The following is a 17,952-nucleotide window of genomic DNA, read 5'->3' as shown; positions in this document are numbered from 1 at the left end:
TATATATATATGTATGTATATTTTCTAAATCATAAAGAGATAGCACAGATTTTTTTCTTAAAGTGGGGCTGTGTGGGTTTTAATTGGTGGTTGATATCTTTACGCCAATAGGCAGCAGTGTTAAAAATCCCCAGTGTGAATAACAAGACATTAGGACTAAGTTGGCATTAAATTTTTTTTTCCCTTTTTTTTTTGGAACAATTATAATGCAAGAATAATAATGTTTTTCTCTATTTCACAAGGTGAAGAATAATTAATAGATATTTGAAGCAACTTTCATTTTAGATTCAACAACCATATATTGAAAGGTGATAGCAGCATAGATATCCTTTTTACTTTTTTGGCTTTCTCTACTTTTAAAAATGCTTTAATCCTTGCAATATTCAGGCTGCATATAAACACACTGAAGTATCAGCCTACATTTTAAGAACTCTAAAAACACACAAACACTCAATAGTCTGGTTAACCACAGGTACAAAAGATCAAAGTAAAAAAAAAACACACATTTAAATTTTTTTTTTTGACTCTTCTATTGAGTTTCTCTTAATTACCATGATGTATAAAAAAGTAAATGTCGATGTTTATAGCAGATGCATATTTACATCCCTGTTGTAGGTGGAAAAAAGGATTTACATTCATTGTAAAATATAAAACATCTAAAAAACATTTCAGATAAATAACTTTTTTGTGCTGTTTTTCTGATGCGTTAGTCTTTGAAGCAGTGAGTTTTTTCACATCAAGCCACATCCACACATATTCGAGTAATCCAGAGTTTAAATGAGAAAGTCTGCACTCTGTTATATAAGATCCATATTAGATCTGGTTGGCCGGTCGTCCTTACCAATTTACTTGAAACCTCTCAACCCCATTTTCTCTGCCTCTGTATGACCAGATTAAAACAATGTTTACGCTTTCATCCCTTTTACAACAATTTTTAAACAAAAGTTGGCAACTATTCAGCAAAGAGGAAGTTGTGGAAAAAAAAACATCCAGTGAAAAACAGAAAATTAACTCAAATACAAAAATGCACAGCTCAAATTATATCAATCAATGTCTTATTTGGCTAATAAAATATAATTTGCTGGCAATTTCTTGTTGCTGTATGAGTGAAGAGCTCTCTAAATTTATAAAATGATGAATACTGATAAGGTTAAATGCCTGGTAATCCCATTGACTAATTGTTGCTTAACGTTCACTATTCAGCTTCAGACATCAGTGGTAGATATTTAAAGATGAAATAAACAGTAATGATTCATGGATTAGTCATGCAATAATCCCACGGTGTTCATGCAGACCAATTAAGGATCATAAGAGGAATATGGATAGAAGTTGTGTCTATTTTTTAATAAGATAAGTAACACCTCCATGTATGAGTTGATACGGTACATAATGTTAAGGTTCATCTGAGTTTTTATATGCATTTTACTAAAACATATGTTAAGATTAAAAGCTGTTTAAGTTCAATTACCTCTGTTTGGAAAAGCAGAGCTCAATCTAAATGATTGTAAAGTTGATTTTCTAGACATATTATTTCCCCATATTCTTCGATTGGATGTTATAACACCAACAATGTTTCACTGCTCTCTTTAACATGATATTTTAACTCTTATGTATTATTTTTTATGTGTATAGATATTTTATTCAGGGTAAAAGAACTGGGTATCCTGTATGACAAAATAATATTAGCACTCTTATCTTTGCTCTGATAAAGGAGGCCCATAGAGCCTCGCTTTGGATAGTGGCTAAGTTTGCCATTTTCTGATGAGATTTATCTTGTTTCCTGTAGAGATTGGCTGTTCATCTGAAGTAGCCCTTTCTTAAGTTTGAAAGGGCGTAGTTAGCAACCAGGTAGGGGAATAGCTGAAAATGTCATATTTTCCCGATTGGTAAGGAAGATACAATTGTGCCGAGAACAACATTCCTCAGGGTGAACCTTATCAATAAGAGAAAAATATTCTAAGGAAGCGAGCTTCCGTATTAGTGAGATGTAAAAAGAAATAATAAAAAAAGGTGTCTGAGAAAGCACAGAAATGAAATAAGTTATTTAAAAGGAAATTGCATGTTCTGTAACACAATAAGACATGTCTGCTGTTCACTTCAGCTACAAGACTGAGAGAGTATAAGACTCAAAGCTGATAACAGGAATATTAAAGCGACCCTTTTGAATTTTTAAATCTCTCCTCTCGAATCTGCAGTTACTGTAGAAACTCCAGCTCAAAGTTGATCACACCAACCACTGAAATCATGCTAGTCACCAAGACAATATCCTAAACAGTCTAGAACGTCAACCTAATAATAAGTTGGGTTTTGCTTTAAAGTATGATAAAACCCTCTGTTGAACAGACTATTTTATCACACACTTAGCTAATTAATGTTTGAGAAAAAAGGCTTTTCTAAGGGTGCATTAATCATACTTAGTCTGACCTCTCCCCAAGGCAAATGTATTAAAGAAGACTTCAACAGAAACTGAAGCCTGGGATTCACAAAAAAAGACCCTTTGTCAGAGTGTCTAGCTGCAGACCTTCGCTGTGAGTGGCATTCGGCTTCAATGCTGCAGACCTTCGCTGTGAGTGGCATTCGGCTTCAATTCTGCAGACCTTCGCTGTGAGTGGCATTCGGCTTCCATGTGGGTCCTTCCGCTTGCAGCCTCCAACCTTTACTGGAGGCTATGTTTCATCTGCATTGGTTTATTTGTCTGTTTGTATTAAAAATTACTTTAAAAAGTTAGGAATTATTTTGCTTAAATTTTCAGAGAAGGTGCACAATGCTGATCAACATCTGGATCCAGGAATTGTTTAAAAAGATTCTGTGAATACAGGTATTAACTGAAGGTGTCGGGGGAAATAAGTTACTTGGCAGAGGTCTGCGCTTTCTGAGAGCTTTGGTTCTCCACTGTGATAGAAATGGACAGATAACTTTAAACACATCTGATCCATGCACTTCCACATTATTGATATACACACTTAACATATTTAATTACATTAAACAATGCATTGATTAAAAACTGTACCTTTTGACCATATATCTGGATCTAAGGTAAGAGAAAAAAAATATTTTTGTGTCTAAATTTGGGATTGAAGTTTAAAAGTTTTTTTTTTTCAATCTAGCCCAGGCGGAGGTTCGATTGAAGAAACTAAATTACTCACCCTCATCTGCCTCTGACAAGCCAATCAGATTTGAACCACACCTTGATGAAGCCACATCAGCATCCAGATTTAATCTTAAAAGGTCTCCAAATCCACAACTTTGTCTGCTACCCAGCCAAAACGCAGCAGTGGTTGCCCTGTCTGACTTGATTAAGATAACCTGATTCAAACCACCTCCATCCCGTTCTCCACCATCGTAGCTAAAGCTTCATCTGACTTTTCCATGGTGCTTCTTCAGCTACTTCCCCATCAGAGTGTCATTCCTCCCGGACTCTTACTGCATTCCCTGTCTCATCTTAACCGATCCGGCAGAAGACCGCCATGTTGAGCCTGGTTCTGTCAGAGGTTTCTTCCCAAAAGGGAGTTTTTCCTCTCCACTGTAGCTTCATGCTTGCTCATCATGGACAGGTTCATGCAACCTTTGTTATCCAAGCTTGACTTCCATCTTCCCAGGTCCCTGAGTGAAGCACTAGTAACAGCTCACACAATCCACTGGATCTCACCAATACAGCTCAAACACAGCGACTCGCCAACCAGCAGTCTATGGACTGAACCAATTTCATCTATCTCCACTCCACCACCAGTTTCAGGCCTGGGGGGAAACATCCCTGTTCTTATGCCCCTTCTTATGCATATCAAAGCAAAATTGAGCACAATTGTTTCCTGCTGAGGCCTTGGCACCAAAGACTAAAGTAATTGTATCAATAAAACTCGTCTAATTGTCTTTTTCTTTCTGTGTAAGTTCCGACAGCTTTTTCTTTTTGTTTTTTGTCAAATGTGAAGTAATCTCAAACATAATTTCATTACATNTCTAATTGTCTTTTTCTTTCTGTGTAAGTTCCGACAGCTTTTTCTTTTTGTTTTTTGTCAAATGTGAAGTAATCTCAAACATAATTTCATTACATAATTCTTACAGTACTCATGGAGTAGTATTGCAATGTTAGTTATTCTGTAAAGGAAGCATAATTTTAAGAGGGATTATTTTATAAGTAATAACTACCCTTTAAATTTTTTTTTATATAATGCAATAAAATAGCATGTAGTCATGCTCCCCACGTGTTCAAAGTGCACATTGAAGAAGTACTTTTGTAATATGAAGTCATATAGGATTATTCTATAATAAAAGGACATGATTATCAATATCAACAGACTACAGTTGTTTTCTTCTAGTATTTTCTAACAGCATGCATCTTTTATATACAAATCTGTATGAAATCTACAATAACTATTTGTTATATTATACTAATGGAACAGATTAATAACTCAAATTGAAATCAACTAATGATATTGGGAGCCACCAGCCCTCATGTGAAAAATGTAAAGAAACTCTTCTCCATCAAGCTCCAATTTGGGTTGCTTTTGAAATGGTTGATTAATTTTCATTTTAATTAAAATCAAATGTTTTTTGTGAATTATATTAATAGATTAATAAATTAACAAAATTAACAATATTAAAGAAACAGAATGAATTTAAGTTGTGGGTCATTAAATTGGATTGAAAGGAAGCCATTTATGTTAAGAAAGAAAAACCTACAAAAAACCTACAATGCAGCAATTGAGTTAATCCCTTTTTGCTATCATCGGCCCCCAGCCCCTGCACAGGAGAACTGAGGACCTCGCCAGGCCAACAATTCAATTTAACCCCCCCCAACCGCCCTACAGGTATGGGGCATTGCAGGGTAACAAAATATGCCAAACGACCCCCATTCTAAAGGGGTGGACACCTCATCCATTTCAATTTGTTTTGCAAGGTTTTTGTTTGTTCTGTATAAAATCTCGAAGTCAATGCTATTCCTGACATTTTGAATTGAAAAAGCTTCCTGGATGAGAAGCGAAGTGTCTTCAAACTTGGAAATTAAGTCCAGCGGATGGAATTCAAAATCAACTGGATGAAAAAACGTTGATTGTCAAGTTGAGGAACAACAACTATACTGCAATGACCAGGCAGAAACAAGTTATTTTGAGTCATTCGGAGGGAGGATGTTAAATATCCTCCACTGTCTCTGATTTCATGAAAAAAAACCTTCATGTATTCAATGCTCCTGGAAAATAACTTCAAACTTTCAAAGAAGAAAAAAGATAAAAGCCTCCTTATCCTTATCCCTCTAACTCCAAAGCTTTTCAGCTATGAAGCATCTGGCAGTTCCATCTTTCTCATTTCGCTAAGACAGAACATAACATGTAAACAAAACCACAAGGAATCGGAAGCTACCCACAGTGTGTGCGAATAGCATTGAAGGACTGCAGCCAGAAAACTCCCACACCTTTGAGGTGCCTGAACTCATCCACATTATCGACATTATTCATACTGTATGGTGGCACTTTTGTGGAACAGGTTCATGACTGCCATGACTATGAAACTGGAACATTTATTTTTGTCATCTAAGTGAATTTTATTGATTAATCAGCTATAAATAAAAGGTAATCTCATACTAACTTCACTCACTTACACACACACACACTGTCAATTCCCAAGGCAAAATGTCAATATGACTTTCTTTGAAAAGCTCATTTAAGACTATGCAAGTTGGACACCTTTGTGAAAAACGTAATGAATCCACCAAGATTTTTGAGTTAGTTTTTCTATGAACTAAATATTATAATGGGCACCCAATTTTTTTTCCAAAGGGATTTGAATATTTTACAGTACACCTCAAATTTCAACAAGAGCACAACTAAACTCCGTTTATCGGGTGAAATTTAATGCATTTAGGTGATAATAGCTGTAAATTTTAGTTATCCTGGTAATAATATGCCACACTGCTCAACAAATAGTAAACTACAATCAAGAGTCAGAAACACACATATAAGAAATTTGTTTGCTCACATTGTTTACGTGATGAATCCAACATGCTTGGTTTACATTTAAATTCTAAGTAAGAGCACATCTAACTCATTCTATTTGGGAATTATAAAAACAGTCAATATGATTCCAATAGTAGATTTAAGTTGGCAGAGTAACTCACTGTAGGAAACAACCAACTCACAATTATCAGTACTAAAAAGAACACAGATAAAGGAAAAATGATGTAGATTATATTCTAAATGAAATAAACATAGCATGCTCTGCCAGCTCTGTCCTTTGCTTCCCACTGGACTCTGTATAGGTGGTGGGTGAGATCAGGATGTTAGCCAAGCTCACATCCATCATGTAAAACACCTCTCACCACTGCACCGGACTGTAGAGGAACTATGGAGCTCCTTTAACAGCTGACTGAGGTACCCTTAGTGCAGAAACAAAAGCTTTCATATTTCTCTCCTTCTCACCACCTGCATGAGCAAAAAATAATTCATTTAATCTTATTTATTCTAAATGTATTTAAAACATTCAAGTCAGAAAACCAGAACACATCCGTATTAACACAATAATAATCCTCAGAAGCATACCCGTATCATGTAATAATACTTTGAGGCACTGATAAGTGCTAGTACTTGGTGGGCATGTCTATAAGTGTAAATTCTAAACACATATACTGGAATTGGCATTGGACAGCACTCTTTATTTTGTTTTGCATACCAAAGCATCTAGTCTATTTGAATAACTGTTGTTGCAATTAAAGTGATTTGACATTTTGCAGATGCAACATTTGGCTTGCTAAAGTGCATTGACAAGTTCATTAGTACAGCACAATTCCATAATCATCATTGATATGCTATCCCAAAGAAAGCTCAGCAAAGTAAGAGCAATTTATCATTTGCTGTTGAAAAAAAGTAACACATAAAAATCTACACACCAGAAATAAAGAATATCAAGTTTAACATATCTGAAAACAAAACTTTTAACGATTAATGAGAGATAGGATTCATCATTGATTAAAAGGACTCACAAACATATGTACCAAAACATGTTTTTACAGAACATAAAACTCCAGAATATTAAATCCTAATCTGTTTTTTCTTTCATCAAATTGTTTAGCAATTAGTATGCTTGTTTGGTTGCAGCTGATAAATATATCAAGTTATAGCATATCTACTGTAGGGGTTTTACAGCTTTTTATTAATGAAAGACAGGTACATTACTGTCAGTGAAAACCTGTTTGTGATTGGGTAATTTATGTTTAGCAATTAGTATGACTTTTTGATCCAAATAACTCCTTATGAATAAACCGAGCTACAATTTTAGTAAATTTTAAACCTCTGTGAAAACATAATTGTATATCCTTACAAGAAAATGAGATACTGTCATCTAGTCATAGAGTCTAAAACTGTAATTTGGCAATTCTAATGGTGGTGGCTACTCATGAGTTAGGGTAATCTGATTTGTTCCATTGATATTAGTAATTCATGCAGAAGGGTGAGTGGTATTTAGTGCTGTATTTTCATCATTCTGCTGTCTTAAGATATGAGATGAGTGAATGAGAATATGGCAATTTTGTATAACCATTTTTAGAAGATTTTTTTTTTATCCAAATAAAAAATATTCTATTGGCTTTTTATCAGATGTTGAACAGAAAAAAAAAACGTTTGTACTGAAATGGATGTGTTTAATGATGACAACCTAATGTGAGGTGAGAAAAAGAATAAGAGGAAATCAGACCATTTGGTGAGTCATTATGCTGATATGTGGCTGAATGAATGAATCATCAACCAGCCAAAGTAAAAGGGCAAAAATATATATCAGGTCAGAAAAAAATTAAAATGCTTTTTTTTTAAATAAAATACCAGTTGGAGAACCAGGAGTGTTAGTAAAAAAAAGGATATCATAAAAAGAAAGGGTAATTGTGTGAAGAAAAATCCTTTAAGAATTCATCATAATGAAGAGGAGCCTTTTAAAATCTAAAAAACAAAACCCCAATTCAAAAGATTTTGTTTTGTATTTCTTTCCTCACCGGTTTTAATTAGTTTTACTTATATATGCTAAGAAAAAAGTAGTTGGAACTTTGCTCAAGAGAGTCTTACTTCTTCTCTAAAAAAGGAAGAGGAAGTAAAAAACGAGAAAACAGGGAAATACGGTTACTAAACTGACTCTCTTGTAATGTGTACATGTATTAGAAGCCTGGTCAGGACAAAGTATATTACACCGCTTTACCTTTAACACATCCCAACATAATCTCAATAAAATAATTAAGTCTCTGATTGCTGCTAAGTTGGAAAAAAGTGCTTTTGGTGTTGTTATTTTATGACCAGACATGGATGGATGGATGGATGGATGGATGGATGGATGGATGGATGGATGGATGGATGGATGGATGGATGGATGGATGGATGGATGATCAAACTATTGGCAAAAGTGGTAGAATGCTGACAGGAAATGGGGTTAACAGAAGGTGTAAATATATTCTGCATCAGTTCAGGGGCCCTGGATGACTCAGCTTTCATGGTTTAATGTACCTATTCCTAAAGTTCTAATGACAAATGCCTTCATTCCTTCTGTTTATACAGTGAAATGCACATTCAAAGCATTTTCTAGGGCATAGTTATTTTTTAACTATAGTAATAATACACAAAATGTGAATAAAAGTGCAATTCTGGAAACCTGGCAACCATGCTTGTAAAAATGTAAGTGACTTTGGAAATTTATAGTTATGTACAAACTGTGAAATATACTGATATAATAATACAACCTACTAATTATCAAGTCTTTGAATAACTAAACAAGTTAATTTGTCATAAACTGAAGCACCCATGAACCAGGCAAACTAATTTGCATAATTGAATAACCTTTCTAAAACCTAGAGGCATCCCAATTTGTCAAGAACAGAGAACAGACATTGATTCTTAAAAAAGTAGGCAACAGTGAACAATGTTCAACATAGACATAGATGCAAAAAGTGAAAGGATGTGAAAAGATAGAAATAAACGAAGAACAGAGATGTGGAAGAAATGTCAAAGAAAAGAAAAGGTTAAGTTTTTTTTATGGGGTGAAAGTTATTTTATTGAGAAGTCTTAGAGTGTTGCTTTGGTAAATAATTTGTGTGGATGATCTCATGGGAAGCCTGCAAAAGGGCATAGTGGCTAAAGTTACAGATGAGACTGGTAAAGAAATAAAACCCAGAAAAAGGTGAACGTATAAGTAAACCTTAACTAAAACGTGCAGGAACTTGTCTACAGCAACTTTTAATGACAAATTTAGCCTCTTTACGCTTTCTAGTGCAACCAGAACACCAGCCTTTTAATGGATCATTTATTTTTGTGATCAGACAGCATAGATACATCTATATGGTGCTGCTGAGACACACTTTTTTGATCACACTTTACATATTTGTTGTATAATCTCAAGAGCAGGAATTAAATTATGTAGGCTTTCCCTTATTTATGCAACAGATAAATGCATTTTGATATTTTCTTATGGTAAGTTGCATCATATTTACAGCAATAATTGCATTACAATTGACCAATGTGAAAAAGGTATATCACAATGTCAATTTTTAATATTAATTTCTTATCAAGGCAAAACTGCCGTTTCGTAGGACTTCAAATCCAAATAGTACATTTTCTATTAGCATCATCCCCTTTTTATAATCTAGCCCAAGTGTTTACATTCCTGGCATTCCAAAATTAATCTTCTGCATGCAAAAAGCAGATTTCTGCTTAATCCATGAAATGTTTACCTGCTCTTGTACATGCATCTCTCCTTCTGCCTTTGTGCCTCACCCCACCCTCACCCCTGCATCTCCCCTCATAACAGTATCAACCCCTCAATAATATACAAGCTCCTTGTCTTTCCAGGCAGTGGTGGCAAAATTCCTACAGGATTCAATCATGGCCCCGCTAATGAGATTAGTATGGCTAATGCACATGGCTCTCCCTCGCGACATTACCTCTGGCACTCAACTGGTGTTACTCATTGTAGAAGAGTACCTTGGATATATGGGTTTATTCTCGGGTGACTGAACTAAGATGGCCTGTGGTGTGACCTGGTCTCATCATGAGGGATTCAAAGAGAGACTCCCAGGTAAAGCAGGGCAGTAGAGCATGTTTACTAGCAAGTTGATACCTTTGATGAAATATGGCCTAGCACAAGTAATTTCATATGTGCGCAAAGGAGGTCTGCGTGGGGAGGGTTTGGCAATGTTTCACAGTTTCTCACCATGGTTGAAAAGGCAATAGGAGAGTCTGGCACTCAGAACAGGAAGAAAGGAGAGGGAGATTGAAAAATTGGTTTAGAAAATAAAACGATGAAAAAGTGATGAAATGGATTGCTACAACATGTGGTTTTATCATTGAGCCTACCCTAATCACTATATTCACATTTTCCAAAAAAAAGAGCCCTTAAAAATAATACCAAAAAACGAAACATTAAAATCTCTTAGCAACTCTAACCAGGTATGATTTGGAACCACCTAAGCAGCAGATATGATTAAAATGATAAATTGCCATCTTTAGTAATACCTAATGGATGCAAAAGTCTACCCAGTACACAGCATATAAAAATGCTGAAACAATCATTAAGAAAAGGGAAACTGCAGAAAGCCAGAAAGCAAAAGAATCTAATTAGATGTTCCGCATGTGATTTTCCCCCCATTGTATTTAGCTGTAGTCTATTCTACTTAAGTGGTGACAGTCCTTCACTACTTTGAGTGATTTCTAAATCAATTAAGGTGCTTTTATTCAACTTTAAGCTGGTAGGTCTCCATAATGTCCTTAATTCCACTCTATGATTTCCTGGTATAATAGGCCACCTTTAAACTTTACCAACACTAAAAACAAAATGCACATATCAAACAAAAATGTTGACCATTTAATGTTGCAGAGAAAAGAAAAATAGATTTGATCCCAGCCAAGAAGAAAAGTTCTTTCTACTGTTGTTTCAATGTTTTTGTGTCTAAAAAATTCACTTGGTTTTTTATGTGCTTCAGGACAGACAGTTATCCACTTTTATAAAATACAGTAAATGAGTAAGTAGGGTGGTGTGTTCTGGTGCCATCTGTTGTTGTTTTTCTATATTCTAATGAGAATTGTTGCACTATTAACAACTACCACACTGCAGGAAAGTCCACTTTATCAAATCTATATGATTTTTTTTATTTTGCAGGACTTTTCTTTGTCTGGTAGGGGCACAGCCTGAATAACAAATAAAACCAATAAGAAAAAAAATAGCCAATGATAAGCTACTGTTATTGCAAACACATTGTCTTTTATTAGCTGAATAAGAGCTTTAAGATACTGAAAAAGGGCTAAATTTGAAGTTGGAAAAAAAAAAACGTTTTTAAACAGTATAGTGTGTATACAGTATTTTCTTTATAATTTATTAAACAGTTGTAATCTAGGATATGAATAAAAATGTTTCGATATCACATTATGAAATTTACATGTCTGAGTCCCTCCTTTAATTCAGCAAACATACTTGATTTTTTACATTTTTTGTTTAAATGGGACGTCATACACACTCTGCTTTGTTTAAAAAAAATATATAAATATAAAAAATACAACCGCGGATGTCTGGGGGACAGTGATTCGCCTACATGTTATGAATGCTGGCGTACCATAAAAAATAAATTATGAACAGTTTAGTTTGTGCCTTCAACTCGTTGCCCATAGGAAGGCGTTACTTGTATATACCCTAACTGAATATCTTCCGAACAGCTCCAAATGACACAAAACTAATATGGGTGAGTAGAACATGATGTAATAATGTAAAATCAAGGGGCCAATGTAAAAAAAAATAAACAGTGTTCCCCTTTAAGAACTAGTGGCGCTCCGTACATTGGTAGTGCGCTTACCCACTGTTCCAGCGTGGCCATATTTGTTGGAAAATGTTTAAGAGCTAACAGACCATATACATTCAAATTCAACTAAAAGCAACACTGATTTTTCCTTGAATATACCGTAATAGAAAATGGTAACTTGTTTATTCAAAACCAAATATAGTAGTTACATTTAGATCATTCACGTTGGAGTAGCTCTGCTAGCTTGAGTCTGATATTCTTTTTAGAGAGAAGTAGGTTATCCGCTTGTGGATCAGTTTCTTTATTCTGATGTTTTTTGCATCTGGTGTTGAAATTTGCTAAACTGGAAAGATTTTTACTGATATTTTTTTTTTCCTTTTTTGAATAGTGGTTATGATGCAAAATCTCTGCAACCATATCAAGTAGATTTTTTTACACCCGGGAGCAGCTACTTAACATCTCTAGTGTTGAAATAATACATCAACTAATTTGGAGCAACAAGAGTGAGGAACAGGAAATTTAAGCCATATCTTCCATATTTCATCATGGATAATGTCAGATCTTTTGCGAACAAGTTAAAACAACTGGCTTAGAGAAGAGCTGGAGAAAACTTGGAAGGTCAAGGCATCAGTGGTACCCTTGGTCATTGGGGCACTCTGGACAGTGACCCCACAACTTGAAGAGTGGTTACAGCAGATCCCTGGAAATACATCAGATATCTCGGTCCAGTGCAGTCCAGGAGCAGCAAAGATACTGCGGAGAACCCTCAAGCTTCCAGGCCTCTGGTAGAGGGCCTGAGCTTGGAGGAAATAGGGGAAGAAGACCACCCGTGTATATATATATATATATATATATATAATTCACTAGGTCCATTAGACACATTAGGTGTTAAAATCAAACATTGCATGCCCGGTCGACGATGATCTTATTAAGGAATGATCGGCACTATTTCACAGAGAATATAACAGCAGCAAATGTATATATGCACATGTGTGTGTACTTTCAAGCCATGCCAGGGGGATGTAGGGGTATGGGATCAGAGATTGTCTGAATGATTGAAGTCTAAATTTTACTTTTAAAAATCCAATACCAAAAACGGCCATAAGATGGCAAAAGTGCATCTATATCTACCACTTGCTTGTACCACATTGCTTTTGATATCCAGTTTTACTGCTAAGCGTTGTGTTCAGCGAGAAAAGCACACACCCTTATTTTTAACTCGCATACACGGTCAGGAATTGACACTAGTACATCAGCTATTGCCGTAGCTTAGGGTGACCAGAGGTCATCTTTATACCAGACATGTCCTACTTTTCAGACCTAAAAAATTGTCTGGGGGGAATTACAAAATCATCCCAGAGTTTGGTCGATTACAGTGCAGCACCTGGTCAAAACACACCGGGCACTCAAACAGAGCCGTCAGCTCCTGGAACCCCGGCGGACGAGGGCAGGGAGTTTTTATGTAAGAAATGTAGGACATGTCCAGGAAAAAGAGAACGTCTGGTCACCCTACCATATCAACAATTTCGATGTTTCAGTGAATTAGTGCTTGTTGCTATGATACGTCTTTGCTCAGCTTAGCAGCCTGCTCATTGTAAACCAACCAATCAGTGCACAGCTCATCTAAATATTCATGAGCATACCATAAAAGGAAGAAAACCTGGAATTTCATTCAAGGCATTTTAACCAGGCTTGCATTAGGGATCATAAAACAGCAAATATGCCATTTTCAGCCCAACCAAAGTTACACACCCTATTCAGAGACCTTAAGGACCAACAACAAATACCTTATATAATCATTCTATGACTCCTTTAAAATATAGTGGATTGAAAGTTAGAAGTACCCATCGATCCATCCATTTTCTGTCACGCTTATCCCGAGCGGGGTCACAAGTGGTGCTGGTGCCAGTCTGGTGCTAGTCTCCAGCTGTCTACGGACGAGAGGTGGGGTACATCCTGGACAGGTGGCCAGTCCATTGCAGGGTGCATTTGTAGCAGTGACTGATAATTTTAGTCATCCCTAACTCTGCTACACTGCTAACTTTCCAACATATTTTTAACTGCTGTACCAGAGAAAACAAACTGACTAATTTGTTTGCAAATATCAAGGACTCCTCTCTCTAAAGTAAGACCCACTCTTTGAAATCAGATCAAAATCTTGTGTTTTTTCTGCTCAGAATGCAGGCAGCTGTATAAAAAAAAAAACATCCATGATAAAATAACTGTAAGAATATGTCACAGAAGATTTAAGAAGCCTTGCAATATTGTTTTTAGGCTACAGACTGGGATGCACTGTGTCATCCACATGGAGAGGATATCAATGCAATGGCTGTGTGACTGACTACATAAACTTCTGTGTAGATAACATCATTCCTACAGAACAGTGTGCTTTCCAAATAATAAACCATAGATCACAAGTGATTTGAAGGAAATTCTTAATAAGAATAAAATCCAGCCTTCAAGAAACGAGACCAGGAATTAATGAGGAGTATATGAAAGCAACTTAAGGTCAAGATAAGACAAGTCAAAGAGGCATACAGGAAGAGGCTGGTAAACAAGCTACAGCAGAAAGATATCAGAGATGTGTGGTCAAGGAGGAAGAAGAGCACATGCTTCAAGCAGAAGTATGATCAGATAGATGGAAGTCTGGAAAGAGCCAGTGAACACATTCTTTAACAGGTTCAGTTCAGGAATAAGCTCAGCATCCCTCTCTATAATCCACAGTCACATGGACATCCTTCCCTCCTGTACCATTTACTCTACCACTTCTGAGTTTGTTCTCAGCCAAATCAGAATTTGGTGCTGCTCCCTCCCACTTCATTACACAATACAATGAGGTAAATGAGGAGAAATCCATGGCTCCAGCCATATCAAAATATTACACAGTACTACAGATCAAGGACATCGCTCTTTCCATTCCCAAATCTTTGCCATGTACATAATGAAGATCACTTTTTATCCTGACAGGGGAACTGTCCTAATTAGATAAACTACTTGGGAAAATATTAGTTTTGACACACAACAGGCAGATATTAGGTTTTAACAGACTCATACAGCATCAATAAAGATAATCATAACATCAGCAAAAAAAACAAGCAAAAGACCCCCTGCAGTTTAATTTTTGCCATGGAGTTGAAGTTGATACTTCAACAACTTCAACAAACCCACTGATATTTATATACAGCAAGGCAGACAGCATGATGAGGATCATGTTCTTGGATTTCTCCATTGCATTTAATGCAATTCAGCCTGACTTACTTTGTCAGAAACTGCAGAGGACTCAGGTGGAGGCATCAACAACCAACTAGATCAAAGACTACTGTACCTCACAAACAGACCGCAATTTGTTAGATTGAATCAATCAGCCAGCAGCACAGGAGAACCACAGGGGACAGTACTCTAACCATACCTTTTTGCTCTTTTCGGTTGAACCAGGGCTATCAAAATCTGACATACGAGTCTGACATATGATCCTACTTGTTGGGTAGCAGGTTGAGCTGCATATATGAAGGTGTTTTAAGGTGAACTCTGAATTCTGATTGGATTACGAGGATGTGCGGTTCAATGCTCGCTTACTGCTTCCCAGATGGATGAGACTCTGATGCATGATGATAATGGTCCAGTTTTGAATTCCAGTTGAATTTAAGCCTATAGGCTTCATTTCATAGAGTGCTAATAAATGTGAATAAAATAAAATAATCCATAAGCATATGTGTAGGAAAACTTACCAGGAACACTTCATTTGGATGTGATTAAACTGATTTCAGATAATAAAATCAAAAATCTTGGTGTTATTTTTGATCAGGACCTGTCATTTAAATCCCATGTCAAAGAGGTTTCTAGAATTTCCTTCTTTCATCTGTCGAGTATTGGAAAAAAATAGAAATATCCTGTCCAGAGATGACACTGAGAAACTAGTCCATGCATTTGTTACTTCAAGGCTGGACTATTGTAATTTTTTACTATCAGGAAGTCCACAAACTTTAGTTAAAAGCCTTCAGCTGATCCAAAATGCTGCAGCCAGAATTCTGATGAAAATTAAAAAGAGAGATCATATCTCTCCTATTCTAGCTTCTCTTCACTGGTTTCCTGTTAAATCCAGAATACAATTTGAAATCCTCCTTCTCACATATAAATCCTTATATGGCCAAGCTCCTTATGTTCCTTATGTCCCTAACAGAGCATTTCGCTCTCAATCTGCGGGTTTAGTGCGTTTAGTCCTAGTGGTTCCTGGAATTTCTAAAAGTAGAATGGGAGGCAGATCTTTTAGTTATCAGGCTCCTCTCCTGTGGAACCACCTACCAGTTTTAGTCCGTGAGGCAGACACCCTGTCTACTTTTAGGACTAGGCTGAAAACTTTCCTTTTTGATAAAGCTTATAGTTAAAATGGCTCAGGATATCCTAAGCTATTCTCCCACTCTGCAGAATCTGTTCTCTAATCTCTAATGTTATGCTCTCTCTTCTTTTCTCATAGTAGCTTTGCCTCGTCTGTTCCTGTTTGGCTGTGACGCCATCCTGGAGAGAAATATCAGCTGTGCTGCTGCCGTCAACACCTTTGTTTATAGATGTTGGAGATCAACCTATTTTTAAGTGTAGTCATGTTTCTCTGACTGTGACTGGCTGGATGTGCTCTCTTCGTCCTCTGGCATGGGAGCTGGCTCAGAGCTTGTCTGCCTGGCTGTGTGTTTCCTGGACGGGGCCACCTTTTACAGCTGCTTTTTGTGTCTCTACTTCTGTCTCCTTGAACCCCAGTCGGCCTTGACAGATGGCCGCTCACACTGAGCCTGGTTCTGCTGGAGGTTTCTTCCTGTTAAAAGGGAGTTTTTCTTCTCCACTGTCGCTACAAGCATGCCTAGTGTGAAGGATTGCCTTCAAATCAATGAGTCAATGCAATCAGCTGGTTTTCCTTAGATAAAAAAAACCTTGAATCAATTTGACTGTATGATCTGGTGAACTGTACAGTGGCTTGGGATGACATGTGTTGTGAATTGGCACTTTATAAACTGAACTGAATTGAATTGACAAACATTTAAGGTTAGTGCAGTCAAAATAACAAGGCTGAGCACATATTTAATGGCTTCTCCGGTGTATGCAATAACAGACGAGCAACAAGTGGTTCTTGTGTTTGACTTTACTGTAGGTAGAAATTAGGGACTTACCTCTAATTTAGATTAAATTAACTTGAAACATGTACCATGTATGGCGACGTCCTGCCAACTTGGGGATGCCGGTGTAGGCAGATGGTGGCAGACTTTTTCTCAAAAAATTCAACTCTCAGATTTTGAATTCTGGATAATATTTTTTTTTTAAGTTATGTAACAATATCTATGTTTCCATAGTCAACTTGATCAGATTCCTTTGATCTACTGTAGCAAACTTTGCCTTTTCCAAATGAAGAAGCGCAAAATATCAGAAGTGAATCTGGAGAAAAAAAAAGAAAAAAAGAGGAGAAAACATGTCAGTATGTTTTGGTTTTTATCCTATTTCCAATACGAAAGGTGAAAAAGAGATGTAAACTTAGATAAAAGCAAATAAACCTAAACAAGGGACTTATTGGTTATTAACTTATATTAGAAGTTATCTTCTGCCCAATATTCACACATTTCTGTAACAAATTACCATAGCAGTTTTAGCCCACAACTTGTCTAATTATGTATTCAGTAAATGTCGCTGTATGGTGCATGGAAGACAGCAAGGACTGCTTTAGCTTTGAGAAAAGCTCACAGCAGGAAGATTTTATGACTGCTGACAAGTAAGGTCATTTATTATTTATTAATTCATTTGACAACAGATGTTATTAATTTACCTTTCATGTGAATTTTGGAACCACACTGGACAATTGTGATAAAAAAAAAAAAAAAAAACACACCAGACTTGAACATTCTGAGCAACAAAAAGAATTTGTTTTGTCAAACAAAATTGGGATACAGCATAAAACTATATTGCCATATCTGTTTTGTATATATATGTTTAGCTCCTGATATGTTAAACAATGTGTTAGTACCATATGACTGAATATAGAACAATAACATTCCATTCAAGGATAAAAGCCCAGTCAATGATGTAATACATGTATTATAAATCATGATATTTTCTTCCCCACTGATATTTTCAAGCTCTGGGGTGGCTACAAAAATCAGGCTCAGAAGTATTTTATGTGCAATAATAAGTACATTGTGACCTTTTTTTTTTTTTTT

General features: G+C 36.1%; 1 protein-coding gene across 1 annotated transcript in view; it reads right to left on the bottom strand.

Annotated features, from left to right (window-relative positions):
* LOC107084260 (protein phosphatase 1 regulatory subunit 29-like) overlaps nt 1-17,952 on the bottom strand; it is a 158,758-nt gene that overhangs the window by 112,756 nt on the left and 28,050 nt on the right. Inside the window, exon 2 of the mRNA XM_015374014.1 lies at nt 16,915-17,176. The gene's annotated coding sequence lies outside the window, so the exon portion shown is untranslated. The remainder of the gene's footprint in view (nt 1-16,914; nt 17,177-17,952) is intronic.

This window comes from Cyprinodon variegatus, unplaced genomic scaffold (assembly GCF_000732505.1).
Source record: "Cyprinodon variegatus isolate N-32 unplaced genomic scaffold, C_variegatus-1.0 Scaffold96, whole genome shotgun sequence".
Taxonomy (NCBI): Eukaryota; Metazoa; Chordata; class Actinopteri; order Cyprinodontiformes; family Cyprinodontidae; genus Cyprinodon; species Cyprinodon variegatus.
This window is presented reverse-complemented; position numbering and strand designations above follow the sequence as displayed.